Source organism: Hemiscyllium ocellatum, chromosome 13 (assembly GCF_020745735.1).
Source record: "Hemiscyllium ocellatum isolate sHemOce1 chromosome 13, sHemOce1.pat.X.cur, whole genome shotgun sequence".
NCBI classification, from domain to species: domain Eukaryota; kingdom Metazoa; phylum Chordata; class Chondrichthyes; order Orectolobiformes; family Hemiscylliidae; genus Hemiscyllium; species Hemiscyllium ocellatum.
Genome location: NC_083413.1, coordinates 47,526,020 through 47,553,312, shown reverse-complemented (window position 1 = coordinate 47,553,312; position 27,293 = coordinate 47,526,020). Strand labels below are relative to the sequence as shown.

The 27,293-nt window shown below is 42.3% G+C and overlaps 1 protein-coding gene across 5 annotated transcripts in view; it reads left to right on the top strand.

Annotated features, from left to right (window-relative positions):
* LOC132821532 (inactive N-acetylated-alpha-linked acidic dipeptidase-like protein 2) overlaps window positions 1-27,293 on the top strand; it is a 973,299-nt gene that overhangs the window by 114,006 nt on the left and 832,000 nt on the right. For 3 of the 5 annotated variants that reach the window (XM_060834141.1, XM_060834144.1, XM_060834140.1), the window contains 2 exons: window positions 3,219-3,300; window positions 4,231-4,282. The gene's annotated coding sequence lies outside the window, so the exon portion shown is untranslated. The remainder of the gene's footprint in view (window positions 1-3,218; window positions 3,301-4,230; window positions 4,283-27,293) is intronic. The other 2 variants (XM_060834143.1, XM_060834142.1) reach the window with 1 other exon arrangement.

Sequence of the window (27,293 nt, the reverse complement as noted above, 5' to 3'; positions counted from 1 at the left end):
ACCCAAAACCTATGCCCTCTAATTCTGGGCTCCCCGATCCCAGAGAAAAGACATTGTCTATTTATCCTATCCATGCTCCTCATAATTTTGTAAACCTCTATAAGGTCACCCCATAGCCTCCAACATTCCAGGGAAAACAGCCCCAGCCTGTTCAGCATCTCTCTGTAGCTCATATCTTCCAACCCTGGCAACATTCTTATAAATCTTTTCTGAACCATTTCAAGTTTCGCAACATCTTTCCGATAGGAAGGAGACCAGAATTGCACGCAATATTCCAACAGTGGCCTGACCAATGTCCTGTACAGCCACAACATGACTTCCCAACTCCTGTACTCAATACTCTGACCAATAAAGGAAAGCATACCAAACGCTGCCTTCACTATCCTATCTATCTGTGACTCCACTTTCAAGGAACTATGAACCTGCACTCCAAGGTCTCTTTGTTCAGCAACACTCCCTAGGACCTTACCATTAAGTGTATAAGTCCTGCTAAGATTTGCTTTCCCAAAATGCAGCACCTCGTACTTAGCTGAATTAAACTCCATCTGCCACTCTCAGTCCATTGGCCCATCTGGTCCAGATCCTGTTGGAATCTGACATAACCCTCTTCGCTGTCCACTACACCTCCAATTTTGGTGTCATCTGCAAATCTACTAACTGTATCTCTTATGCTCACATCCCAATCATTTATGTAAATGACAAAAAGTAGAGGGCCCAGCACCAATCCTTGTGGCACTCCACTGGTCACAGGCCTCCAGTCTGAAAAACAACTCTCCACCACCAGCCTCTGTCTTCTACCTTTGAGCCAGTTCTGTATCCAAATGGCTAGTTCTCCCTGTATTCCATGAGATCTAACCTTGCTGATTAGTCTGCCATGGGGAACCTTGTTGAACACCTTATTGAAGTCCATATAGATCGCATCTATTGCTCTTCCCTCATCAATCTTCTTTGTTACTTCCTCAAAAAACTCAATCAAGTTTGTGAGACATGATTTCCCATGCACAAAGCCATGTTGACTATCCATAATCAGTCCTTGCCTTTCCAAATACATGTACATCCTGTCCCTCAGGATTCCCTCCAACAACTTGCCCACCACCGAGGCCAGGGTCACCAGTAGTATGTGAATGCAGATTTACTGGCCCAGTTTTACTGATCTTACTCTTGAATGTAGTGAAGGAGCCTGTGAGATTTATACCAGAAGGCTAACTCACACCAACCTTAGCTTGTGCTTGATACAATGTGACCCAATGTGATGTGCAACTGACCAGATGGTATATTGGGAAAAAGTGAGGACTGCAGATGCTGGAGATCAGGGTCGACAGTGTGGTGCTGGAAAAACACAGCAGGTCAGGCAGTATCCGAGGACCAGGAAAATCAATGTTTCAGGCATAAGCCCTTCATCAGATAGTACATTGGACTGCTTGGATGTTTTGATAGAGTTGTACTACATTTTTAATGCTGATTGAGGAACAAAATATTTTATCTCCCCTTTTCAAGCACTAGTAATTAATCTGTGGAGCAACATTATTTTGTGTCTGGCTTCATTTGACCTTCATTAAGGTGTGGTTGATTGCACAATTCTGCCCCATTTGCATGTTTCCAAGTACAAATACTAGATGGTTGCAAGAACAGCTCCAGCTTAAAAGAGGTGACAAGCAATGGTAATCTAAGGAAATTTTCTTCCATTTCTTCTTCTTGAATAGATTTTGTGGAATGCAATACATGAATGCATTCTTATCACCAAATATTTACAAGAGTGACAGGCATTGATATATAATGACAATAATTTGTTCTAATATTAGTATTATTATATTAATTATATTAATATAGTACCCATTAATTTAAAGTTTTATTAAAGCAAGTATATAAATTTTTGCAGGAATGATACTGTGTGAAATTTTGACAATCCAATGTATGAAAATTTACAAAATCGATCAACACAAAATGTAAATTGCTTAATCTTTTTAAAACACAACTTCTACTTTACCTGATTTAAAAAAAAATTAAATTAAAATTTTTCAAGATTGCTATGACATAGCTTCAAGTATTAGGAAAATAGGAACAAAGCCATTGAGCTCCCCGGCTTATTCTGCCTTTCATTGAGACCATGCTGATCTGCAACCTAACTCAAGACTCACTTTGTCCCCATCTCCCTTAATAACTTTGGCTAACAATAATATCTTCATCTCAGTTTTAAGATGACTGATTTATGTCATATTAATTGCCATTTGCTGAAGGCGTTTCCAAGATCCTACCACATGTTGGTGAAAAAGTGTGTCTTAATTACATTCCTTAAATGATAGCTCTGCTTATTAGATTCAAGCCCTGGACTCCCCAAGAAGTGGAAATAGTTTCTCCCAACCTATCCTTTCGGTTCTTTTAATAGTTTGAATGTTTTGATCAAATCACCTTCACTCTTTCAGCGACCTTAATGCTTGTTTATTTAATCTCTCCTTGTGGTTGAATCCATGGAGCCCAAGTATTGTTTTGGCAAAAGTATATAGCATTCCCCTAAGACCAGTATTTTTCCGAAGATGTAGTGCCTGAACCTTTCACAGAACTTGATGTGCAGCCTAATGATATGAATAATTTGCAAGCATGTGTCTTAGATTTCACCAAAAACTAATTGCAAACTATTTTAAAATATATTTTTGGAAATACCCTTTGCGTGTTTGGGAAGGAAAATTTTAAGATTGTCTTAGAAGAGAAGTTTTGGGGGAAGAAAAAGTAGATCTGAATAGATGACATGCATGATTATAAGCCATTTTGTTAAGCTATTAACAGTTGTTTTGTTTAATTATTTTGTATACAATAAATTTTATTTTGCTTCAGAAAAAATAGGAGCTTGTGGCATATTTTGATCGGTTAAAATAAAGTACTCAGAATTTTATTTATGTGTATGTGGTCAGTGAGTAGTATTGGTTCAGTGAGAGTGCTGCAGAAAGTTATAAGTTAAAAACAAATTCTAGAAATTTTAATATTTCTTCTGTACTGACATTTCAGTGTGATATTTAAGAGGGCTGCATTGTTTTTCATCTGTTGTTTTTTGACTATGCTCTTGAATGCAAGTGATCTAATGGTACTGTTCAGAAAGGAACAGGATATTATATAGATACTCCTATCCAAAATGTATTCTTTATCTAAGAATGCCAATTTTTTTTTTGTTTACATTTTGAAGCCTTGTGTGCAAACTGAATATCAAATTTGCTATATTACAGTGGGTGACTACACTTCAACATTAATTCATTTGACTGTGAAAGACTTCGGGAAATCCTAAGGATGTGAAAGGTGTAATCTAATGTAAGTTCACTCTAACTTATTGAACCTTTCATTTTCATGTATGGTAAAAGAGGTCTTATACTTGTATTTGAGGGTTATTATGCCAGACACTAGAACACAAGCAGGAGCACTGACAACTTAAAATATTGATGGTTAGCAGCTTAGAAATTTAACTCTGGTAATTATACTGCTAGTTGTCATGCTGTCACTCTCTGGTTTGTGCAAATGTAATGCTTTTTACACAATTTTGTTTTGAATTTAACTGCACCTGTCAGCACATGGGTTACATCGTGGTAATATCACTGACGTAGTACTTCACTGGTCCTCGCTAATGCTCTGGGGACACAGTTCAACTCCCACCTCGGCAGCTGGTGGAATCTAAAATAAATAAATTCTGGAATTAAAGGCTAGTCACAATAATGCTGATTGTGAAACCACCATTGGTGGTCATAAAAATCTTTTTGGGTTTACAATGTCCTTTTGGGAAAGGAATATTTCATCATTTTCTGTCTGGCCTGCATGTGATTCTGGACCAATAGCAATGTGGCTCACCATTAATTACCCTCTGAAACGGCCTTGCACACTATTCAATTCAAGAACAATTAGGGGTGGGTGATGAATGATGGTGTCACCAGCAATGCCTGCATCCCATGAAAGAATGAGGAAAAAGAAAATTACTTCTGTGTAAGCTTTTCTCTCCAATGAGCGCTAGACAGACGTGTTGCTTGGAAGTCTATAACATCTCACACTAAGGAATGGGGGCATTGGTTGCTGCTAGAGGCGATAAAGGACAGGGGCATTACAAAGTCTGATTCATGTAAGATTTTTGAGCTTTTTCATTGATTTGCCTTCCAGTGACTTCTTCAATATGTACTTCTATTAAAAATGTGTCAGAAAATCACAGGAATTTGATATTTCCCTCTTTTCTGACCCCAAACGACAATTCAACAGTGTCATGGACATTCTCGTATTCAGGGGATCTATCCAGTGTTCAGCCTATCAGGTGAGTCAGGTGAAATAGTTTTATTACTACCCTGTCACATGTTTCCTGTTTAAATAGTCATGCTTCTGTACCCTCACTGTTGGGGTTCCGGTCCTCCGCCTCCACCGTATCTGCTCCCAGGAGGACCAGTTCCACCACAGAACACACCAGATTGCCGCCTCCTTTAGAGACCGCAATTTCCCTTTCCATGTGGTTAAAAATGCCCTCCAACGCATCACGTTCCCATCCTGCTCCTCCGCCCTCAGACCCCACCCCTCCAACCATAACAAGGACAGAATGCCCCTGGTGCTCACTTTCCACCCTACAAACCTTCGCATAAACCAAATCATCCGCCGACATTTCCGCCACCTCCAAAAAGACCCCACCACCAGGGATATATTTCCCTCCCACCCCTTTCCGCCTTCCGCAAAGACCGGTCTCCTCTACATTAGGGAGACTGGACGCCTCCTAGCAGAACGCTTTAGGGAACATCTCCGGGACACCCGCACCAATCAACCACACCGCTCTGTGTCCCAACATTTCAACTCCACCCCAACCCCCCAACCCCCCCCACTCTGCCGAGGACATGGAGGTCCTGGGCCTCCTTCACCGCCGCTCCCTCACCACCAGACGCCTGGAGGAAGAACGCCTCATCTTCTGCCTCGGAACACTTCAACCCAGGGCATCAATGTGGACTTCAACAGTTTCCTCATTTCCCCTTCTCCCACCTCACCCTAGTTCCAAACTTCCAGCTCAGCACTGTCCCCATGACTTGTCCGAACTTGTCCCACCTGCCTAGCTCCTTTTCCACCTTTCCACTCCACCCTCTCCTCCCTGACCTATCACCTTCATCCCCTTCCCCACTCACCTATTGTACTCTATGCTACTTTCTCCCCACCCCCACCCTCCTCTAGCTTATCTCTCCATGCTTCAGGCTCACTGCCTTTATTCCTGATGAAGGGCTTTTGCCCGAAACGTCGATTTTGCTGCACTTTGGATGCTGCCTGAACTGCTGTGCTCTTCCTGCACTGCTAATCCAGAATCTGCAGTCATTGTTTTTACCAATACAAAATGAAATCAGCTCCCTTGTGTCCCTTCTCTGATGTGCTATTAACAGTTTTTAATATACTCATTAAAGTGACCAGTTCATCCAAGTCACAGTGTACCACAGAGTTCAATTTATTTGCATTAATAAGTGCCAAAAGGTATTTAGACATGGTAACGCTCAGGTTAATTCCTGCACCTCAAGATTTTCTTTTTAAAGAGCATAAGTGCATAATATGCATGTTCATGCAAGAGAAAAACTATGTTTTCCAAACAGCAGCCATTGGTTAAGTACCAGAATATACAATATCTCCAGGGTGCAGATACAGTGTTGTTATGTTATGCGATGCTGTATTTTTGTATTAATTTGACAGAGATACTTAAAGTGAGTGAATCCAATTATTGATTTGCTAATCATTGAATCACAAACAGCCAGGAAGAGATACTCGGTAGTCTCATCTATTGTACATGTCTGAATTTCCATGTGGATGGGTCCAATTTTATTGGTGAAAGATCAAGTCTATTGTATACGAGTGGACCGATATAGCAAAGTTTCACCACCTTGCTGATCAAGTTACATGTAGAGAGTTATCCTTGAATAATTTTTTAACCAAGATCAAAAATTTAGCTTTTTCAATTTATTATTTAATACTGTTTCCAAGAGTGATATGTTTGTATCATCATAGCTGCTTACATCAGTGATAGACCACTTTTTGATTAGGTCTAATCCCTAAATTCTACTGTTCCAGATCATTTATTTAGTGTAATTATTTATAACAATTTTGTTTTGCCCATCACCCTGCATTATTCAATAGCTTCTTCAAGCTGTTCACGTGACTAATTCCAATAAAGACTTTTTAAAAAATAACAAAGACCTCTGAATGCTGGAAGTCAGAAGCAAAAATAGAAATTGCTGGCAAAACTCAGCAGGTCTGGCAGCATCTTTGGAGAGAAAGCAGAGTTAACATTTTACATCCAGCGTTTGGCTTCAAGGCTTCAAAAGGTTCTGAAGAAGGGTCACAGACCTGAAACATTGACTCTGCTTTCTCTCCACAGATGCTGCCAGATCTGCTGTGTTTCCCCAACAATTTCTGTTTTTGTGACTCATTCCTATAGTTTTGCCAGTTGTAGGTTATTACCAACTGCCAAATGTTCAAGGAGGTAATCCTGGGAGTTGATTTGTTTAGCTTGTTTTTTTGTTATTTTAACTACTTAATGCTGTGTTAGTTTCTGGAGGTGGAAAAGTGGAGTTGAGGCCAAAGATTGCACTGAGTGGCAGAAAGGGTTCGAAGGTCTCTACCAACTCTTATTTGTCTGCTCAACAAACATCACTAGGTCCAATGCAATTTATTTCACATTGTTGCTGCAAGGAGCTTGTTAGTTCAAATTATAGAAACATTCTATCTCATCGTCATTTGTGATTACATCAGCTAGCCATTATCAGGCTTGATATTAAATCTTGTGAAGTAATGGAAAGAATTAGGCCAAGTTTACTATTAGTGTAAAAAATGAGGTCTGCAGATGCTGGAGATCACAGCTGAAAATGTGTTGCTGGTCAAAGCACAGCAGGCCAGGCAGCATCTCAGGAATAGGGAATTCGACGTTTCGAGCATAAGCCCTTCATCAGGAAATGTTTACTATTACTCAACATCTTGATTTGTCAGCTTTGCAGGAGGGTTGGAGGATTTGATCAACAGGACGAGTTTGAATTGGCTGGGGCGTTGTCTCTGGAGCATCGGAGGCTGAGGGGTGACCTTTTAGAGGTTTATAAAATCACAAGGGACATGGATAGGATAAATAGACAAAGTCTTTTCCCTGGTGTGGAGGAGTCTAGGTTTAGGGCATAGATTTAGGCTGAGAGGGGAAAGATATGAAAGAGACCTAAGGGGCAGCTTTTTCATGCAGAGGGTGGTACATGTATGGAATGAGCTGCCAGAGGAAGTGGCGGAGGCTATACAATTGCAACGTTTAAAAGGCATCTGGATGGGTCAATGAATAGGAAGGGTTTGGAGGGTTATGGGCCAGGTGCTGGCAGGTGGAACTAGATTTGGGATGGGATATCTGGTCGACATGAACGAGTTGGACCGAAGGGTCAGTATCCATGCTGTACATCTCTATGACTCTATGATAGCTACATAGTTGAAAAACCCAAAAGAGTAGAACTAATTTGTTTGTTTTTTTAAGGACTTCAGAAACAAAGTAGCAACCTTAGAATAGTATGAATTTGGAAATAATATTTAAAACAAGAAAACATGACCAATTCTGATTTGTATTTAGTGTTCTTTACAAAAATAGTTCAGGATTGTCAATGTTCCATGCAAAATCAAATATGTTTGAAAGTTAGACCTGCATTTTCACTCTTGAGGTGGGGAGCATGAATTCAGAAATTTCCTAATTCACTGCTCCTTCCTCTGAAGAAACTCCTTCAGTGGCAGGATCTTTCTTCAGGGATGGATGGTGTCAGGATACAGTTTGGAGGTGGCCGCAGGGATGGTGAATTGCTGAGGCAGGCAGGAGGCTGGAAGAACACAGCAAGCCAGGCAGCATCAGGAGGTAGAGAAGTCGATGTTTTCTTCTTCAGGACTGGGAGTGACTATGGGGGAGGTGCAGATAAAGGGGATGGTGGGGCAGGGTAGTGAAGTGGGGATTTGATGAAGACAGGCAGAGAGCACTACCTGGTTGATCAATAGGAGGAATCAATCTGGTGGGTGGCAGGGAGAAGTGAAATGGAGGGGGAGGGGCTGGGAAGGGAGTCTGGGAAGGGAAGTTATTTGAAATTGTAGAATTCAATGTTGGGTCCTCCAGGCTGTAGGCTGTCCAGTTGGAAGATGAGGTGTTGTTCCTCCGGTTTGTGGTGTGGTTTGTTGTGACCATAGAAATGACCAAGGATGCCATGTCGCAAAGGGAGTGGGAAGGGGAATTAAAAAAAGATGGTGACTGGGAGATCTAGGCAGCACCTGCGAGCCCAGCTGAGATGCTCGGTGAACTGTTCCCTAAGTTTATGTTTTATCTCCCTAATGTTGAGAAGACCATATCTGGAGCACCTGATGCAGTAAACTAGATTGGAAGAGAGGCAGGTCTGTCTCACCTGGAAGGACTGCTTGCGGGCCTGGATGGAGGTGTGGCGTGTACCGGCAGGTTTTGCACCTTTTTCTGGTTGCAGGGAAGGTACCTGGGGGTTTAAGGGGTCGGTGAGGAGAGGGGGCAAACCAAGGAATGGTCCTTACGGTAAGCACGGAGGGTTGGGGAGGGGAAGGTGTTCTTGGTGATGGGATCTAGTTAGAGTTGGTGGATGTGTTGGATGCGGAGACTGGTGGGGTGATAGGTGAGGACAAGGGGTCTCTGTCTTTATTGTGTTTTGGGGGGGATGTTTAGAGCAGTGGAATGGAGAATGTAAGTGGTGCAGTGGAGGATTGTCGGGATGACAAAGGGAGGAAAAGTACATTGTTTGAAATAGGTGGACATCTGGGATGCTTGGGAGTGGAATGTCTTGTCGTCTGAGCTGTTATGGTGGAGGTGGAGAAATTGGGAGAACGGAATAGAGTTCTTGCAGGATACTGGGTGGGAGGAGGTGTAGTCCAGGTAGTTATGGGAGTTTGTAGTAAATGCCCATCTGGACGCTGCTACCTGAAATGGAAATGGACAGGTCAAGAAGGGGAAGGAGGTGTCCGAAATGGGCCAAGTGAATTTCAGGGTGGGGCGAATGTTGTGGACGAAGTCGATGAACTGCTCCAATTCAGCCTGGATGGAGGATGCTGCACCGACGCAGTCTTCGATGTAACAGTGGAAGAGTTGGAGCACAGTGTCTGTCTAGGTACTGAAGAGGGACTGTTCAACTTACCTGACAAAGAGGCAGGCTTTGCTAGGGCCCATCCGGGTGCCCATGGTCACCCCTTGGATTTGGAGGAAATGGGAGGAGTTAAAGGAAACGTTTTTGAGAGTAATGAACAGTTTTGTGAGGTGGGGAGGGTATTGGTGGAAGGTGACTGGATGGTCTATTGGAGAGGAAGGAGCTGAGGGCCTGAGATGGAGGGTGTGGTAGTTGTCACAGAGGTAGGCAGGAAGTGTTTGAAGCAAGGGGGAGAAGATGGCGTCCAGGTAGGGCAAGTTGAGTTCAGTGGGGCAGGAGCATGCCAAGATGATGGGCCAGCTGGGGTAGTTGGGTTTGTGGATCTTGGGGAGCAGGTAGAACCGAGCAGCGCGGGGCTGGGGGTCTGAGTTTGGAGACAGTGGAGGGGAGGGGTGGATGGGTGAGGAGGGAGAGCTGGTGTGTTGGCTGGCTGCAGGTTGCCAGTAGGACCCAGGGTTTCTGACATCCTTCGCCTCCTCCATTGCCACCACGAACCCAACTGCAAATTGGAGGAACAACACCTCCGCTTCCGCCTGGGTAACCTACAGCCTACAGCCTGAAGGACACAACAATGAGTTCTCAAATTTCAAGTTACCTCCCTTCTCATCTCCTGACTCCCTTTCCAGCCCCTCCCATTCCTTTCACTCCTCCCAGCTACCAACCGGATTCATTCCTCCCATTCACTAACTAGGTTGTACCCTTGCCTGTATTCACCTATCCCCACTTCACCACCCTGCCCCTGCCACCCCCTTTACCTGCAGTTCCCCCTACACCAACCCCCAGTCTTGAAGAAGGGTTACACCTGAAACTTCAACTTCTCCACCTCCTGATGCTGCCTGGCTTGCTGTGTTCTTCCAGTCTCCTGCCTGTCTACTTTGGATTCCAGCATCTACCGTTTTTTTGTCTCTAACCAAAAGCTGAGTCAGGCTGTTTAAAAAGCCGCCTTCAGTTTTTCAGGATTTTTCTTGGAGATGCTTTCTCAAATTCTAGACTCTGTAGCACTAAACCTATGCATTTCCTTGTTCCCCATTCAGTTCTCATGCCACACTGATCCCCATGAATGCTTATAGCCTCCATACCAGTTCATGCCAACTCAGTCTTTGACTATGCACCCTTCTTACCAACTCACCCCGTGACCTGACCTCAGAAGCCATGTTAAGAAAAAGTAAAATAGATTTCTAAATACATGGTGACTTGCCTGTATTTTCAAGAAATGGCTGTGGTTCACGACAGCCCATTCCAAACTTTGTAAGTAATTTCCAAGTATTCACCCCTCGTAACATCAAAGATTTGTGTTCATAATCCCATACCAAAGACAGTTAATCTTTTAATAATCACTTTCAGCTATTGATCACACTGAAATTAGAACTCTCTGCTGGGCTAATTTTAGGTTAAAGAGAACAGCCAAGCATTCATGATGAGATAACGATAGCCTTTTATGATAATGACAGTAAACAGCTTTCATAACCGCTTGATTGGATTTTGTTTACCTTGCACAAAAACAAACAACCTATTTTTAAAAATATTAAAAGGTTAGGGGATTTAAATAACTTGATAGCTTGGCGTTTCTGCAGCCCTTCAAGAGTCCACAAAATCAGAATTTCCACACTGAGGGTTAACATCCCTGCAGTGGCAGAATGGTATCTGTTTGAACTCAGCACTGAATTCTACTGTTGCCTTATCAGTAAAAACGGAATCTGTTGGAGATGGGAATGGAATTTCTGCATTCAGATCCTGTCTGCCAGTTTGAAAAGTTCACAGAGTCACATCAGGTCTTCAAAAATCTTGGCCTGAAAATCTCTGTAAACATGCAACACTAAATTATATCATCCTCTGAAGGGAGGCAAGCTCAGTGAGTGTACTGAAGCCCCCAGCCATACATTGGAACTTGAATATCTGACCAATACTCAAGTCGTGGCCTGTCTCTTGGTTTTTACTTGACAAAATTTTGAGCGTTACCAGAATCCTGTTATCTATATCCTAACTCTCACTAACTCCCCTTTATCCACAATGCTCTAGCACAGCCTCAATTTTATAATTTCCAGCCTTCTTTCAAAATCTCTTCATGGCCTTGTCCCTCCTTATTTCTACTATCTTCTCCTGCCCTTAGTCCCCGGATAGCCTCCAATATTTCTTAATTGAGGGCATTACAACAGTTTTACTCAGCACAAATGCATCATTTTATCAATGTCCTTTTAACTTAGTTTTCTGTCACTAAAGGAAAACAATTGTGAATAAAATATTTCTGATATTTGGAAATTTTAAAAAAATGTATATTGTGCCTTCCAAGATCTCTCAATATCCCAAAGTGTTTTACAGTTAAGTGCTTATGGTCATGATGTAATGTTAGTAATTGTGGCTGGAATTTGCACACTGGACGATCACAAGTCCGTGATAGATAAATGATCAGTTGATTTATTTTAGGGATGTTTGTTACAAGATAGATGCGCGCCAAGGTGAAGTCCCCTGCTGCTCTTCAAAGAGTGATATGTGATCGTTTATATGTATGTGAGAATTTGAGAGATACCATATCTGACAGTGCAGTGCTCCACCAACACTGACATGAACTTTCAGTCTTGATTGTGTAATGAAGTCTTCAGAGTGAGGTTTGAACCTGTGATTTTCTGAGTCAAAGCTGAGAGCATTACTACTGAGCCACAGCTGACACTATATCTGAATTTCAACCTTTTTATTATTGTAGATAATTATGTGAGATCTTGCAATTAATTTTGGCCACATTTTATTTTAATGATTGGACTTCTGAACTTCAACTTTGAAATGGACAAGTGAATTTGGATTGTTGTGTAGGTGCATTACGTGTTACTTTTAATCTCATTTAAACATAAATAAGAAAATGTGATCCATTGTGGAATTTGTTTCTCAGTGTTTGCTTTTTGAAATAATGAGGCAGTATGCCAACAAAAATTTGCTTTCATTGTGTTAATGATGTGTTTAGTTGTTACTTAGCTGCTGGTTGCTTTCCATGAGCAACTCAATCAGTTGAATGATGAGCAGATGTAATCTGGAAGTGGCATGTCAGAAGAATCCAACCTTGAGCTATATCTTTGGCCCATTTCTTAAAAAATAATTGAGTGGAAGTTGAGAGTTTTGTGAAACATAATCACAATAGTGTGTCACATGAATTGTGGAATGTCTCATTAGGCTACATTTCACACCTTCACATCTTAAGACCATAAGACCATAAGACATAGGAGTGGAAGTAAGGCCATTCGGCCCATCGAGTCCACTCCGCCATTCAATCATGGCTGACCTTTTCCTCCGCTGCACCACCCCCCACCTTTTCCTCCGCTGCACCACCCCCCACCTTTTCCTCTGCTGCACCACCCCCCACCTTTTCCTCCGCTACATCGATGACTGTATCGGCGCTGCCTCGTGCTCCCACGAGGAGGTTGAACAGTTCATCAACTTTACTAACACCTTCCATCCCGACCTGAAATTCACCTGGACTGTCTCAGACTCCTCCCTCCCCTTCCTAGACCTTTCCATTTCTATCTCGGGCGACCGACTCAACACAGACATCTATTATAAACCGACTGACTCCCACAGCTACCTGGACTACACCTCCTCCCACCCTGCCCCCTGTAAAAACGCCATCCCATATTCCCAATTCCTTCGTCTCCGCCGCATCTGCTCCCAGGAGGACCAATTCCAACACCGCACAGCCCAGATGGCCTCCTTCTTCAAGGACTGCAGATTCCCCCCAGACGTGATCGACGATGCCCTCCACCGCATCTCCTCCACTTCCCGCTCCTCCGCCCTTGAGCCCCGCTCCTCCAACCGCCACCAAAACAGAACCCCACTGGTTCTCACCTACCACCCCACCAACCTCCACATACAACGTATCATCCGCCGCCATTTCCGCCACCTCCAAACGGACCCCACCACCAAGGATATATTTCCCTCCCCTCCCCTATCAGCGTTCCGCAAGGACCACTCCCTTCGTGACTCCCTCGTCAGATCCACACCCCCCAACAACCCAACCTCCACCCCCGGCACCTTCCCCTGCAACCGCAGGAAATGTAAAACTTGCGCCCACACCTCCACACTCACTTCCCTCCAAGGCCCCAAGGGATCCTTCCATATCCGCCACAAGTTCACCTGTACCTCCACACACATCATCTATTGCATCCGCTGCACCCGATGTGGCCTCCTCTATATTGGTGAGACAGGCCGCTTACTTGCAGAACGCTTCAGAGAACACCTCCGGGCCGCCCGAACCAACCAACCCAATCACCCCGTGGCTCAACACTTTAACTCTCCCTCCCACTCCACCGAGGACATGCAGGTCCTTGGACTCCTCCACCGGCAGAACACAACTACACGACGGCTGGAGGAGGAGCGCCTCATCTTCCACCTGGGAACCCTCCAACCACAAGGTATGAATTCAGATTTCTCCAGCTTCCTCATTTCCCCTCCCCCCACCTTGTCTCAGTCGGTTCCCTCAACTCAGCACCGCCCTCCTAACCTGCAATCCTCTTCCTGACCTCTCCGCCCCCACCCCACTCCGGCCTATCACCCTCACCTTGACCTCCTTCCACCTATCCCACCTCCATCGCCCCTCCCCCTAGTCCCTCCTCCCTACCTTTTATCTTAGCCTGCTTGGCTCTCTCTCTCTTATTCCTGATGAAGGGCTTATGCTCAAAACGTCGAATTCTCTATTCCTGAGATGCTGCCTGGCCTGCTGTGCTTTGACCAGCAACACATTTGCAGCTGTGATCTCCAGCATCTGCAGACCTCATTTTTTACTTACTGATGGCATTTCAACTCCACTTACCAGCATTCTTCCCGTAGCGCTTAATTCCTGGAGACAACAAGAATCTACCAATCTCTGCCTTGAAGACATTTAGCGTCCCGGCCTCCACTGCACCCTGTGGCAATGAATTCCAGAGGCCAACCACTCTCTGGCTGAAGAAATGTCTCCGCATTTCTGTTCTGAATTGACCCCCTCTAATTCTAAGGCTGTGTCCACGGGTCCTAGTCTCCTCGCCTAATGGAAACAATTTCCTAGCATCCACCCTTTCCAAGCCATGTATTATCTTGTACGTCTCTATTAAGTCTCCCCTTAATCTTCTAAACTCCAATGAATACAATCCCAGGATCCTCAGCCGTTCCTCGTATGTTAGACCTACCATTCCAGGGATCATCCCTGTGAATCTCCGCTGGACACGTTCCAGTGCCAGTATGTCCTTCCTGAGGTGTGGGGACCAAAACTGGACACAGTACTCCAACTGGGGCCTAACCAGAGCTTTATAAAGTCTCAGTAGCACAACAGTGCTTTTATATTCCAACCCTCTTGAGATAAGTGACAACATTGCATTCGCTTTCTTAATCACGGACTCAACCTGCATGTTTACCTTCAGAGAATCCTCGACTAGCACTCTCAGATCCCTTTGTACTTTGGCTTTATGAATTTTCTCACCATTTAGAAAGTAGTCTATGCTTTTATTCTTTTTGCCAAAGTGCAAGACCTCGCGTTTGCTCATGTTGAATTCCATCAGCCATTTCCTGGACCACTCTCCCAAACTGTCTAGATGCTTATGTAGCCTCCCCACTTCCTCAGTACTACCTGTCTGTCCACCTAACTTCGTATCATCTGCAAACTTTGCTAGAATGCCCCCAGTCCCTTCATCCAGATCATTAATATATAACTTGAACAGCTGTGGCCCCAACACTGAACCCTGTGGGACACCGCTCGTCACCGACTGCCATTCCAAAAAAAAAATCTTTTATCCCAACTCTCTGCCTTCTGTCAGACAGCCGATCCTCAATCCATCCCAGCAGCTCACCTCGAACACCATGGGCCCTCACCTTGCTCAGCAGCCTCCCGTGTGGCACCTTATCAAAGGCCTTTTGAAAGTCTAGATAGACCATCTTAAAGGATATCATCCCTGTTTGAATGTTCTCATCCTTGTTTGGATGTTATTCCCTGCTATATCATGGCACTATTACCTGTAATGTTATCTCGCTTTCTTTCATTTTTGCCAATCTGAGTAAAATTTGCTGATTTTGGTTACAAGTTGTATATGTACAAGATGGTCCTGAGCAAATGTTTTTCTGTGATTATATAATACAATAATACCTATGATTATATTTTTAAACTATCTGCTGATTTGATTCACCAACTTACAAAGTTCAACCAATATATTTTGGTTTAACATTCAGGAAGGCTCTTTACTGATCCTTACCCATGACTGCTTCTCTCCCAGTCTTTAAAGGCTATTCAAAGCCTTCCATCCATTGGCTGCATCCATACTTCCTACCACTTTGGAAAAGCAAACAACATAATCAAAGACGCTTCGCACACCAGTTGTACTCTCTTCGGGCAGAAGATATTAAAGTTTGTATATGTGTACAAATATATTCAAGGGCAGCTTCTTAAAATTTAATGTTAATCTCACTCTCAGCAGCCGTAACATTGTGTTCTTCGCTGTATTCTTTTAGCCTAATGATCTGCCTGCACTGCACGTAAAACAAACTTTTCACTGTATCTTGATACATGTGAGTATAATAAATCAAAGCAAATCAATTTCTTGCCTATTTTTTCCTTTAGTGTGAATGCAGTTAACCTTTTTCTGTTAAGATTATGGGGCCCAAAGTGTTAAATATTTCATTTGTGACTCTCTGGTTTCCTGTAAGCAAATAGTGAAGTGATTGAGATTAGGTGGATCTCATTGACTGAGATATTTGACTGGGGCTGTTAACCTGGTCAATCAAGGAGCCCTGGCTAACAGATATCAATATGGGATTCAGAGAGTTTCCTCACTTCAGGGACTGACTCCAACCTGGCTGGTCACTGCCAGTGTACTTAACATGCTTAAATAAAGGGTGATATGGTGATGGAATATCGGAAATGGCCCTGCATGGATATGATGAAGGCTTTTGCCCAAAACGTTGATACTCCTCCTCGGATGCAGCCTGACCTGCTGTACTTTTCCAATACCACACTCTCTATTGCGTGGATATGAGACGAGGATGACTTACAAAGTGCACAGCAGGTGAAGTGGTCCTGAATAAACATGTGGATCACCTGAAAGCTGCTATCTCACAAACGGGGCAGGAGCAAAACAGACTTGGTGCCTCCGAAAAGCCAGAAGGCCTATCAGAGGCCTTGGGTTCTCCACCTCCATCTAGCGTCAACAAAACCTCAGACCTAGATGGATGCAGCCTTGATACTATTACTGCTGGAAGAAGAGGAGGAAACTCTGTGGAAGCAAGAGATAGGCTATGGTCCAGTAGACACCACCCATGTCTGAGTCAGCAGAATGAGACCTGGGGCGAGAAGATCCCAGGAGAAGCTACAAGAGAAGGACCAAGCTTACACCCCTGAACATAGGAGGTGGTAGATGTGGTTATTGGAACCAGGTGGATCTCATTGATTTGAGATCCTTGATTGGGATTGTTCACCTGGGCCAATTAGGGAGCCCTGGCTGACCCGTACAAATAAGGGAACCGTTTTGATCACTCGGCATTGCCCTTTGAAGAGAAGGGCACTAGTTGTCACTGGCCATTTGTTTGTTTCTTTTCTTCCTGGTGGTGGGCTATGCATAAAGGTTTTTGGCATTCATTATTCTTCACTGTGTTCTACACCTGAACACACACGACATGGGTGCTGGGGAAAAGAAGCACTACTGCTATTTGGCAGTAATGTGGGGATTTTTGAGGAAAAAAAATAAAGGGGATTCAGTGAGTCTCCCGATGTCAGGGACTGACTCTGAGTCACAGCCAGTGAACTGTGCACATTGAAATAAAGGGTGACATGGTGACAGGATACTAGCCTCTGTGAGGTTATTTCAAAGTGCAATAAAGATGGTTTGCAACTTCCAAAAATTAAGCAATGCGATATGTTTTCTTGCTATCTGAAAATTCTTTTTTATTTGTATAAGGTATATTGAAGACTGTAGCTCAAATTGATAACACTCTTAAATGTGGAATTCCAGATATGAAATGTAAGTTATAAAGGACAGCCAAAATGATTGGTTTTCAAATCAATACCACTCTGCATGAGGAACATAAGAGAATTAAGATTTGCTTTTAGTATCCTTGCTGTAACATCTTTTGGCCTCATATAGACATTTCTCAGCTTTTCTTTTCCCCTTTAATCTTTTGATTCCCAAAGAGACTCATTATAGAGCTAAAACTGAAAGAACTAATTGCTGCAGGCAGTTTGGTATTGTCCCTTTGATGCACCAGAGACTAGTTCTGCTGACCCACTAGAGCATGAAGAATAACACCGTGTGTTGGAAATATCCAAAGGACACAGTGACAGGACTAGAGAGATAGTTGTGTTTTGTTTCCCTAATCCAGTGCACTTCTTATCATATATTAGTACACAACAAGCATATGGGGGCTAATTGTCTCTAATCAGCAAACCTTCACTGGTGTTCAAACAACCCAATTAACCTTTGAAGTACTCAATTTTTGTCAGTTTAATTCAGTTTCTGTTATGTTGACATTCTTTTGTTATTTTGAAACGCAGAATGTCTGGGATTGTCTGGCCGTTTGCGGTCTCCTGGATACTGCGAGAACTAACCTTGTTATTCTAAATAGAATCATGCTGAAGCCCAAGAGGGGCTAAGTGAAATGGGAGGGAGTAGGGAACATTTGATTTGAAGTACTGTCATTGTTTGGAGCTCTGTATTCATTTTTAAATTTGTAATGGCTCCCATTTGACAAGTGAAGGTTTACACTGTGAATCTAAATGGGGTCTTGGCTTTCCTTTCTTTTCCCAGAAGATATTTTATATTTTAAAAAGGTCATATTTCTGCGTTGAAAACTTTGTTCGCTTTTCTGAATTTAGAATGTCAATTTCCAGTTTATTTTGGTGATTGTGTCTATCCTGGAACCTGCAATGTTAGCTGCTCTTACAGAGTTGACTGGAATTGTCAATCAAGCAAAATATGTATTCTGTTGTCAAATTTCCTGCATTTACCAATACATGGAAAGAACTTGAAATATTTTGTGCATAAATGCTGCTTCCATTAGGACCATTTTCTGTCCGACTGAAAGAATCTTGTTTGTTTCCTTAGATTATATGCTATTCCAATTGTCAAACAAGTTGACCATTAATATTAGATTTAATCAACAATGTTTTACGTCATCTTCGTCATACATCATCGAGTCATAGAGATCTACAGCACACAGAAAGGCCCTTCAGCTCAATATGTTTGCACTGGTCAAAAACTATCTAACTATTCAATTCCCGACCGTCATTAATCCCTCCATCAAAGGGAGAAGTTTCTTCCTATTTAGCTGATGTATGTCCCTCATAATTTTATACAACTGAGTCAAGACTCTTTCAATTTCCACTGCTCTAAGGAAAACAACCCATCTGGCCAGTCTGTCTTCATAATGGAAACTGTCCAGCCCAGACAACATTCTGGAAAATCTTCTCTCCACCCTTGCCAGTATTATCATATCCTTCCTATAATGTGGATTCCAGAACAGCACAGAATTCTCTAATTGTGGCTGATGTTCCAACATTACTTCCCTGCTCTTAAACTGTGTGTCTTGAATAATAAAGACCAGTATACCAAATGTCGCCTTAACCACTTTTTACATATGTCCCGATATCTTAAGGGATTGGTGTACATGCAAAGGTCCCTTTGAACCTCTATGTTCTTCATGGTCCTACCGTTCATCATGTATTCCCTTGCCTTGTTTGTCCTGTCCAAGTGCACCATCTCACATTTATCTGCATTGAATTCCACGTGCCACTGATCTGTCAATCTATATCCTCTTGTAGTCAAAGGGTATTGTTCTCATATTCACCATGCCACCAATTTTTGTATCATCTACAAACTTAACGATTAACCCTCTGACATTCAAATGTAAATCATTTGTATAAACCTGAACAGCAAGGGCCACATCACTGACCCCTGTGGCACCCCACCCAGACATACACTTCTAATTGGAGAAACACTGTTGAACCATCACCCTCTCCTTCCTGCCACTCAGCCAATTGTGAATCCAATTTGCCAAATGTCTTAGATTCTAAGAGCACTTAACTTTGTTATCAGCCTCTCATGAGGGATCTTATCAAAAACCTTGCTGAAGTCCAAGTAGACTACATCAAAAGCATTACCCTCATCTTCACACCTGGTCACCACTTTCGAAAATTCACTCAAGTTGGTCAGACGTGACTTCTCCTTTACAATACCTTGCCAACAGATTTTTTATAACTTGTGGGATGTGGGCATTGCTGGCTGGGCAGCATTTGTAGCCTGTCCTCAGTTGCCCTTGAAAATGTGAGCTGCCTTCTTAAACTGCTGCTACAGGTTGACCCATATTGCTGTAAGGGAGAGAATTCCAGGATTTTGATGTAGCAGCATCGAAGTATTCCATCCCACTCCTGATTTGTGCCTTGTAGATGGTGTGCACACTTTGGGGAGTCAGGAGTGAGTCATTCTCCAGCATTCCTAGCCTCTGACCTGCTCTTGTAGCCATTATATTTATACTTCTAATCGGGTTCAGTTTCCAATCAATGATGACCGCACAGGATGTTGAAAGTGGGGGGAGGCTAGTAATGGTAACATCATTGAATGTCATAGGGCAGTGGTTAGATTGTCTCATATTAGAAATGGTTAATGCCTAGCATTTGTGTGGCAATAAAGTTACTTGAGTCAGTTCAAACCTCGATATTGTTACATTTGAACATGGACTGCTTCAGCATCTAATGAGCCGCGAATGATGCTGAGCAATGTGCAATTATAGGTGAACATCCCCACTTCTGACCTTATGATGGAAGAAAGGTTATTGATGAAGCAGCTGAAGATGGTTGGGCCTCAGACACTACCTGAGGAGCTCCTGCAGAGATGTTTGGAGCTGAGATGACTGAACTCCAAAAACCACAACCGTTATCCTCTGTGCAAGGTATGACCCCACCCACCTGAGAGTTTTTCCCCTGATGCCAGCTGATTCCAGTTCGGGCTCCTTGATGCTACACTCAGTCGATTGCAGCCTTGATGTCAAGGGCTGTTAGTCTTATCTCACCTCTGGAATTCAGCTCTTTTGTCCAAGGCTATAATGAGGTCAGGAGCTGAGTGACCCTGGTGGAACCCAAACTGGGCATCACTGAGCAGGTTATTGCTAAGTAGATGTTGTTTGATAGCTCTGTTGAAGAGATGTTCCATCACTTTATTAAAGTGGATTGAGAGTAGACTGATGGGGTGGTAATTGGCCAGGTTGTTTTTGTCCTGGGTATTCTCCACATTGTGAGGTCGATGCAAACGTTGTAGCTATAATGGGACAGCTTGGATATGGGTACAAGTTTTGGAGCACAAGTCTTCAGTACAACTAGGATTTTTTTGGAAGCTTTCAATAAAGTCCTATATAAGAGGTTATTGCACAAAAATCAAAGCACATGGGCTTGGTGATAATATATTGGCATGGATTAAAAATTGATTAGCAGACAGGAAACAGAGTAAGAATAAATGAGTCATTTTTGGTGTGGAATGTGATGGCATGTGGGATATCACAAGGAGCAGTGCTTGGGGCACTAGCCATTCACAATATTTCAGAATGTTTTGGATGAGGGAATCAAGTGTAATATTTGCAAGCTTGCTGATAACACAAAAATAGGTGAAAGTGTGAGTGGTGAGGAGGATTATAGAGAGGTTTCAGGATGATTTAGGCAAGTTGAGTGGGTGGATAAATATATGGCAAATGCAGTATAATGTGGATAACTGTGAAGTTGTTCACTTTGGTAGAATAACATAATGTCAGAGTATTCTGTAAATAATAAATTGGGAAATGTTAATGTACAAAGGGACATGGTGTCCTCGTACATCTGTCATTGAAAGCAGTCATGTAGCAAGCGATTAGGGAGGCAAATTGCATGTTGGCATTCATTGCAAGAATGTTCGAGTACAGAGTAAGAAAGTCTTCAGCTGTAGTGGGCCTTGGTGAGACACCATGTGGAGTATCATGTGCAATTTTCATCTCCATGCTTATGAGAAGATATCCTTGTCCTAGAGGGAATGAAACCATGGTTCATCAGACTGATTCCTGGAATGGCTGCTGTTACTGTGCTGTACTCTGAATTCTGTCAGTTAAAGATTAATCAATAATGTCTCATGGGGTGCGTGCTCATTGACCATCTGTTTGCTTGTGTTTTATCACAAAACTTTCTGATTCTTGTAATCCGTCGAAAACATTTTTTGCTCATCCAGTATGGCTGCAAATTTTAATCTTGCCTACAACATGAAACGTATTCTTATGGCAACATATTCCTTATTACCCATCTCAATTCCCTGCCTCTTCTGTTTCTCACATGCTTCTAAAGAGCCCTGTGAAAACGTCAACTGGTTGTCTCTTTGACCAGTGTGCAATGACTGGGCATTCCTTAAGTGGCTGTTCCTGCATCAGTGGTAGAGAGGTTTATAAAATAGTGAGGGACATGGATTGGGTGAATATCAATAGTCTTTTTTCCAGGGTAGGGGAGTCCCAAACTAAAATGAATAGGTTAAACGTGAGTGGGGAAAGATGAAAAGGGACCTGAGGGTAACTTTTCATGCAGAGTGTGGCGTGTATGTGGAATGCGCTGCCAGAGGAAGTAATGTAGGCAGGCACAATTACAATATTTAAAAGTCATCCGGATGGGTATATGAAAAGGAAGGATTTAGAGGGATATCGACCAAATGCGAGCAAATGGGACTAGATCAGACTGAGATGTTTGGTTAGCATGGACAAATTGGACTGAAGTATCTGTTTCTGTACTTATGACTTTAACTATTTTGACTCCTTTTGCTATTTAAAAGGTTAAGGTGAAGGCATGCATTCATACTGCAGAGTGAGAACTCTTGATTATGAAGTGTGCACGAATTCTTTACTATCAAATATTCCTTGGAGTTTCTTGTAACCTATCTTCAATTTTAGATGTTACACCTCTTTTAACTGTGTAGTTTTAATGCTGTTGGCTGTAGACAAGATGTCTCTTCAGTTGTGATACCCTGTCTTATCATATAATGACACTCCCCCTGTATTGAGCTTAATATTAATGAGATGTACATTGATGAAATGACCACATCTGAGTCATCATTTCTCCCTGGGAAAACACTCTATTTTCTTCTATTGCAGCCTGCTCTACCTGATGATTTTTCTTTGTGTGAATAGCTCAATTTCTTGCTGTTCTGTGACTGTTTCTTACTTCAGCACATTTTCTGAAAATAACATTCTTTTAGATGTAAAGCTTTCTCATTTTAAAAGCAGCATACTGCTTGTGCTTGAGCTTTACTTGCGCCACAGGCTGAAAATGAACGTTAGTATTAAATATTTGTCTTATTTGCTGTACTGTCTCTGTTTAGGTATGTTGTACCTTAAGATCTGAATAGATTTTCTGATCTCATGTGATAAGTGTATGCCACTGCTCTTCTGAATGATCTGTGTTGAATAGGAAAAACATAGTGCTAAAAGAAAGGCCATCATGGTGCTAGATGTTTTTAGGCAATAACTGTAACATTGACTTCAATAAGTGCAAACTTCACTCATGTGATCATGCAGCCAACATGGCAGATAGTTATAGTGCAGGAAAATTTCTAGAGAAAAGTAAGTGTTTTATTCACAATTTTATAATGCATTGTGAGACATTCAGTGAATCTTGCTGTCGAGATGTAGTTTACTGCTGTCCTTTTTTTTCCCCCACTGTTGTGCAACCCCTTCCCAAACAACTTTCTGCCTTCTAAGTGGGCAGTAAATGAAAAGGCTGTTTCAATCATATCTGCTGAGTTATTGTTCACTTATTGATGATCGTTCTACTGATGACTGTTAAAAAGATGACACAAGGAGAAAAGCTGACATTCTGTAGGTGAAAAGGTGATATGAGATTCTGTGTTCAAGTTAGAACTTTAGAAATATTTGTTAGATCAGTTCCACAAAACCAGCAAGACCCAAAATGATGCACAGGTGCAAAACTTTATCTATCACTCTGTCATTCTTGCGTATTTTGACAAAATTGAACTCCAAGCATAGGAAAACCTGCTTGATGTCCATTACAAGAGTGTAAATAAAAATAAATTGAGGAGAAATTAAGTTAATGATGTTGATGCACCACATGCTGATGAAACATCCTCTCCAAGACACAAGTTTTCAGTGAAATATTTTATTCCTCTGTACCTGAAACCAACTTAAAGAAGAGAAAAATCGCTCATGAAAATGTTGCAAATAATTTTTCATTTTTGTTTAATTTAGATAGGTTGGAGAAATAGCTGTGTGTGTCCTCTGTGGAAGTATTATCCTGACAATGTTGATCTTAACCTCATTTATTTCCAACACTTCCAAGCTTATGACAAGGAAAATTATTCAGTTAAAGGTCATTTATGCCACATGGACCTCTATTGAGCTATCATCCAACATCAAATTCAGTCAGCTTTTCATCATCTACAAGCAACCCTTTTTGAGTCTAATAGTAACAAACTGCTGAGGAGAAGGGTCATTTTCACAGATAAAAACATCAGGAATGATTTACGGACAATACTGCTGCAAGAAAAGCTGCCCGCAGTAAGCATTATGTGCTTAGAAATAGATAAACTTGGTGATCATCATTTGAAGACCATATCAGTGACTTTGCTGTCCAAAAATCATGAAAAGAACATGTTTTAGATTCGATACAGATCGTTCTGCTGTTTCCATCCAGTAAATGCTTATCTGTACAATTGCTTTGGTGTTTTTTTTTAGATTAGATTAGACTTACAGTGTGGAAACAGGCCCTTCGGCCCAACAAGTCCACACCGACCCGCCGAAGCGCAACCCACCCATACCCCTACATTTACCCCTTACCTAACACTACGGGCAATTTAGCATGGCCAATTCACCTGACCCGCACATCTTTGGACAGTGGGAGGAAACCGGAGCACCCGGAGGAAACCCACGCAGACACGGGGAGAACGTGCAAACTCCACACAGTCAGTCGCCTGAGTCGGGAATTGAACCCGGGTCTCAGGTGCTGTGAGGCAGCAGTGCTAACCACTGTGCCACCGTGCCGCCCACCGTGCCGTGTTGTGGCAAATGAAAGGTTTACATTAAAGTTCATTAAGAAATCATGAAATATTTTAATTTGGAAGTATTTTAAAGTGTAAATAGGCTTCTTGCAAGATATGTTTTAGTTAGATTTACAAATTTTATTGCACTTTTTTGTGTGTGTGTGTGTGTGTGTATAATATATGTCAAATATAAAGTTTCAGTACTTCTATTTACATTGTCCTGTTACAGCCTGATAATGCTATAGGGCCTCTTGACATAGCTTCGGGTCTCAACATATCATTATCCAGTCCATTTGCTCTGTGACTGAATGCCAGTTTGGGACCACTCTTGCAAACTATCCATTCCCATGCAATCTATAACTGCTTTAGAATAACTGATGCTCCAGGGAGTTCCTAACTCTCTTGATGCTGCATGTTTTTTCTGAGCTTTTATAATGCATATAACATTGACTGTAGGTTCTGCCTTGTGGAATCTTGCAAGTGATTCTCTTCTGCAGGGTTATTAAACGCGTGTTTCAAAAAATTTTTAAACCTCCACTGCCGTCAGTGCTGTAGGGGGTAGGTAAGTAGAATCTGCACTGCTTGAGCCCATGTAGTACAGCATTCCATACCTTTAAGGACTCTCTTTGTTCTGTTCATTTAAGGTAGATTAGCTGCCACCATCCCCTTTTAAGATGGGGATGTGCAGACCTAGCTTGGTCTAATATGGGAGACAAAAGTCACACGGCAGTCTAATGAAAAGAAGCTGTTGTCTTAAACAAGATGTAGCCTATAGCGCGGTAACAACTAAGTGCAAAACACATAAATGTGACTGACTTCTTTATGGAAACCATAAGAGAAATCCAGATAGTAAATCTTACTTCATCAAGACCCTGAGCTATTCTCCCACCAAGTTCATGTGACCTGATCATATGCTTAAGTCCCTTACATCCTTACACTGTGGATATGAAATTACATGAGAAAATTCTCATTTACCCTTGTTTCCACTCTTCCTACAAACCCATTTATGCTTTTCTGTTTTTCCCTCTTTCATTCATGATTGTATTTGCTGTTCTAAGCCTGTTTAAAAAAAAAACTTGGCAGAAAGCTTGGAGTTAATTGAACAGCCTTCAAAATAGGAGGAAGGATCACACTGTGAAATTAATCTTGTCCTGTTGAATGTGATGCTGACAGCATGTCATCTTTGTGCTGCTGCTCATTACTGTGACACTAGCATAACACCAGAACTAACTGTGTTATTGGATGGGTGCGCACATCAGCAGAGGGCCCCAAATTGAGAGAAGCCGGTGTAAGTTAAAGCTAGCCTGTTCTTTAAAGTCAGCCTGTACCCCATAAAGAACAGATGGTGGAAATCCTTGGCCAAGTTAACTGATGTCCTTTATGGCACAATGTAGGTCAGAGACTGGGCTGTCTTTAAGGTTTTTGTGGGGGATAGAAGTGCAGTGGCTTGAGGGCCAGAGAGCTGCAGGTGAGGTGAGCATGCAGGTTCACAAGGAATGGAGTTTTCACCCTGGTGCATAGCAATGTTGTCTGTGTACACATTGCAATTGGAAGTAGTGCAACCAAAAGAAATTCCACTTCCTCAATTCCCAATTGGTGTGTGACCAAAGTCAGGAAATTTTGCAGGTTAATGTTGGATATCATGGGAGCAGTCATAATGCCTTTAGGTTCCAAACCACCTCAGAGCACCAAAGAATGGCTACTGGCAACAAGACTTCTATGCATGTAGCATAGCTAATGACCTGGTACACAACACATAGCTACAATGCAAGTGCAGCAATGACAAGTACATGAAATAGCAAGGTTTCTTCATCATCTTATTGTATTTCTGCTTCTGCCTGACCAGATAACAGTTCTTGGGAAGAGAAAGGCATGGGGGTTAAGATTTTAGTGAAGGGAACACAGAGGGGAGCAAAAGGTGCATATTTAAATCATCTGCAGCTTGTAAATTAGAAGAAACAGTGGAATCAGGAGGAAGTGGGATGTTGGAATAAGATTAGAGAAGAAGGTATCGTCATCTTTAAGGTTTCAGATCCAATGTTGGCCATTGCTTCAGCAATGATTGCTCAGTGATAATGAGCTTTGTGCTGTCCATGAGGTTAGGACATGTATGTGTGCCTGTCCCCCTATCAGTTAAATCCTGCTGCCTCTGTATGCCATCTGTTCTAAACCAAAGAGAGTTTGAATGTGATGTAATTGGTTTGATTAAAAAGCTGGCAGTATGTGAAAGTTGTGAAATGTGGCTGAAAGATTCACAGCAGTGCGAAGGCACTGGGCAGTTCTGAATATAAGGTCAATATCTGCTTGAAATTGTGGATGACTAATGTGGATGTGGTGTACTGAACAACATTTATGAATTTGATTTACTGCAGAAGATGGAAAAAAGCCAATGAGGCTAATGGTGCAGTTGGTACAATATATCATCGGAAGATAAATTCATTCATTGACCTTGAATATGTGGTGGTCACCAAACTGAACTGAATTTTACATCTTAGGTTGCAGGTTATGAAGATGACAAGAATTGTAGCTGCTGGCTGGAGAGATGACAAGAGCCTTGCATCATTTATTTTCAGTACATGGGAAGGCTCATCACATCTTGTTCCACTCCAGGCTTTTAGCAGGCCAAGGACTAGGATCACGGACCCCAGAGGCAGTTGTTCTTCCCACTGAGTGTTGTCAGCCAGTGAGAGGTCAGCGCTCTTGAATGACAGTGGCATTGAAAGTTGGCAGATATTGCAGGTACAACATCCAGCAAGACCTAGGACTGTTGCTGGATACCAGGCTAAAGATAAGTGATGGAAGTGTATCGGGTGGTGATCACAGACAGGGGAGGGCAGATTGGCAGCGAGGTCATATAACAGCTCTCGGTGGAACCTTCCTTCTCCTGATGCAACCTTCCCCAGCCATGTACTGAATGCCTGATAACAAGGGACCCCCTTCATCTGGGAGCATGCAAGAATCCCTTAATGGGTTTGTTTGTTGTAGAAAAGAATCTTGAATGAAATGATCTCTTCGTGCGTGTGTGTGTGTGTGTAGCAGAAAAGAATCTTAAGTTAAATAATTTACCCCAATGTGTGGGGGGAATTATTTCATTCAAGATTCTTTTCTGTCAAAAAAAAATAAAACCGGATGTTTAGCTTAA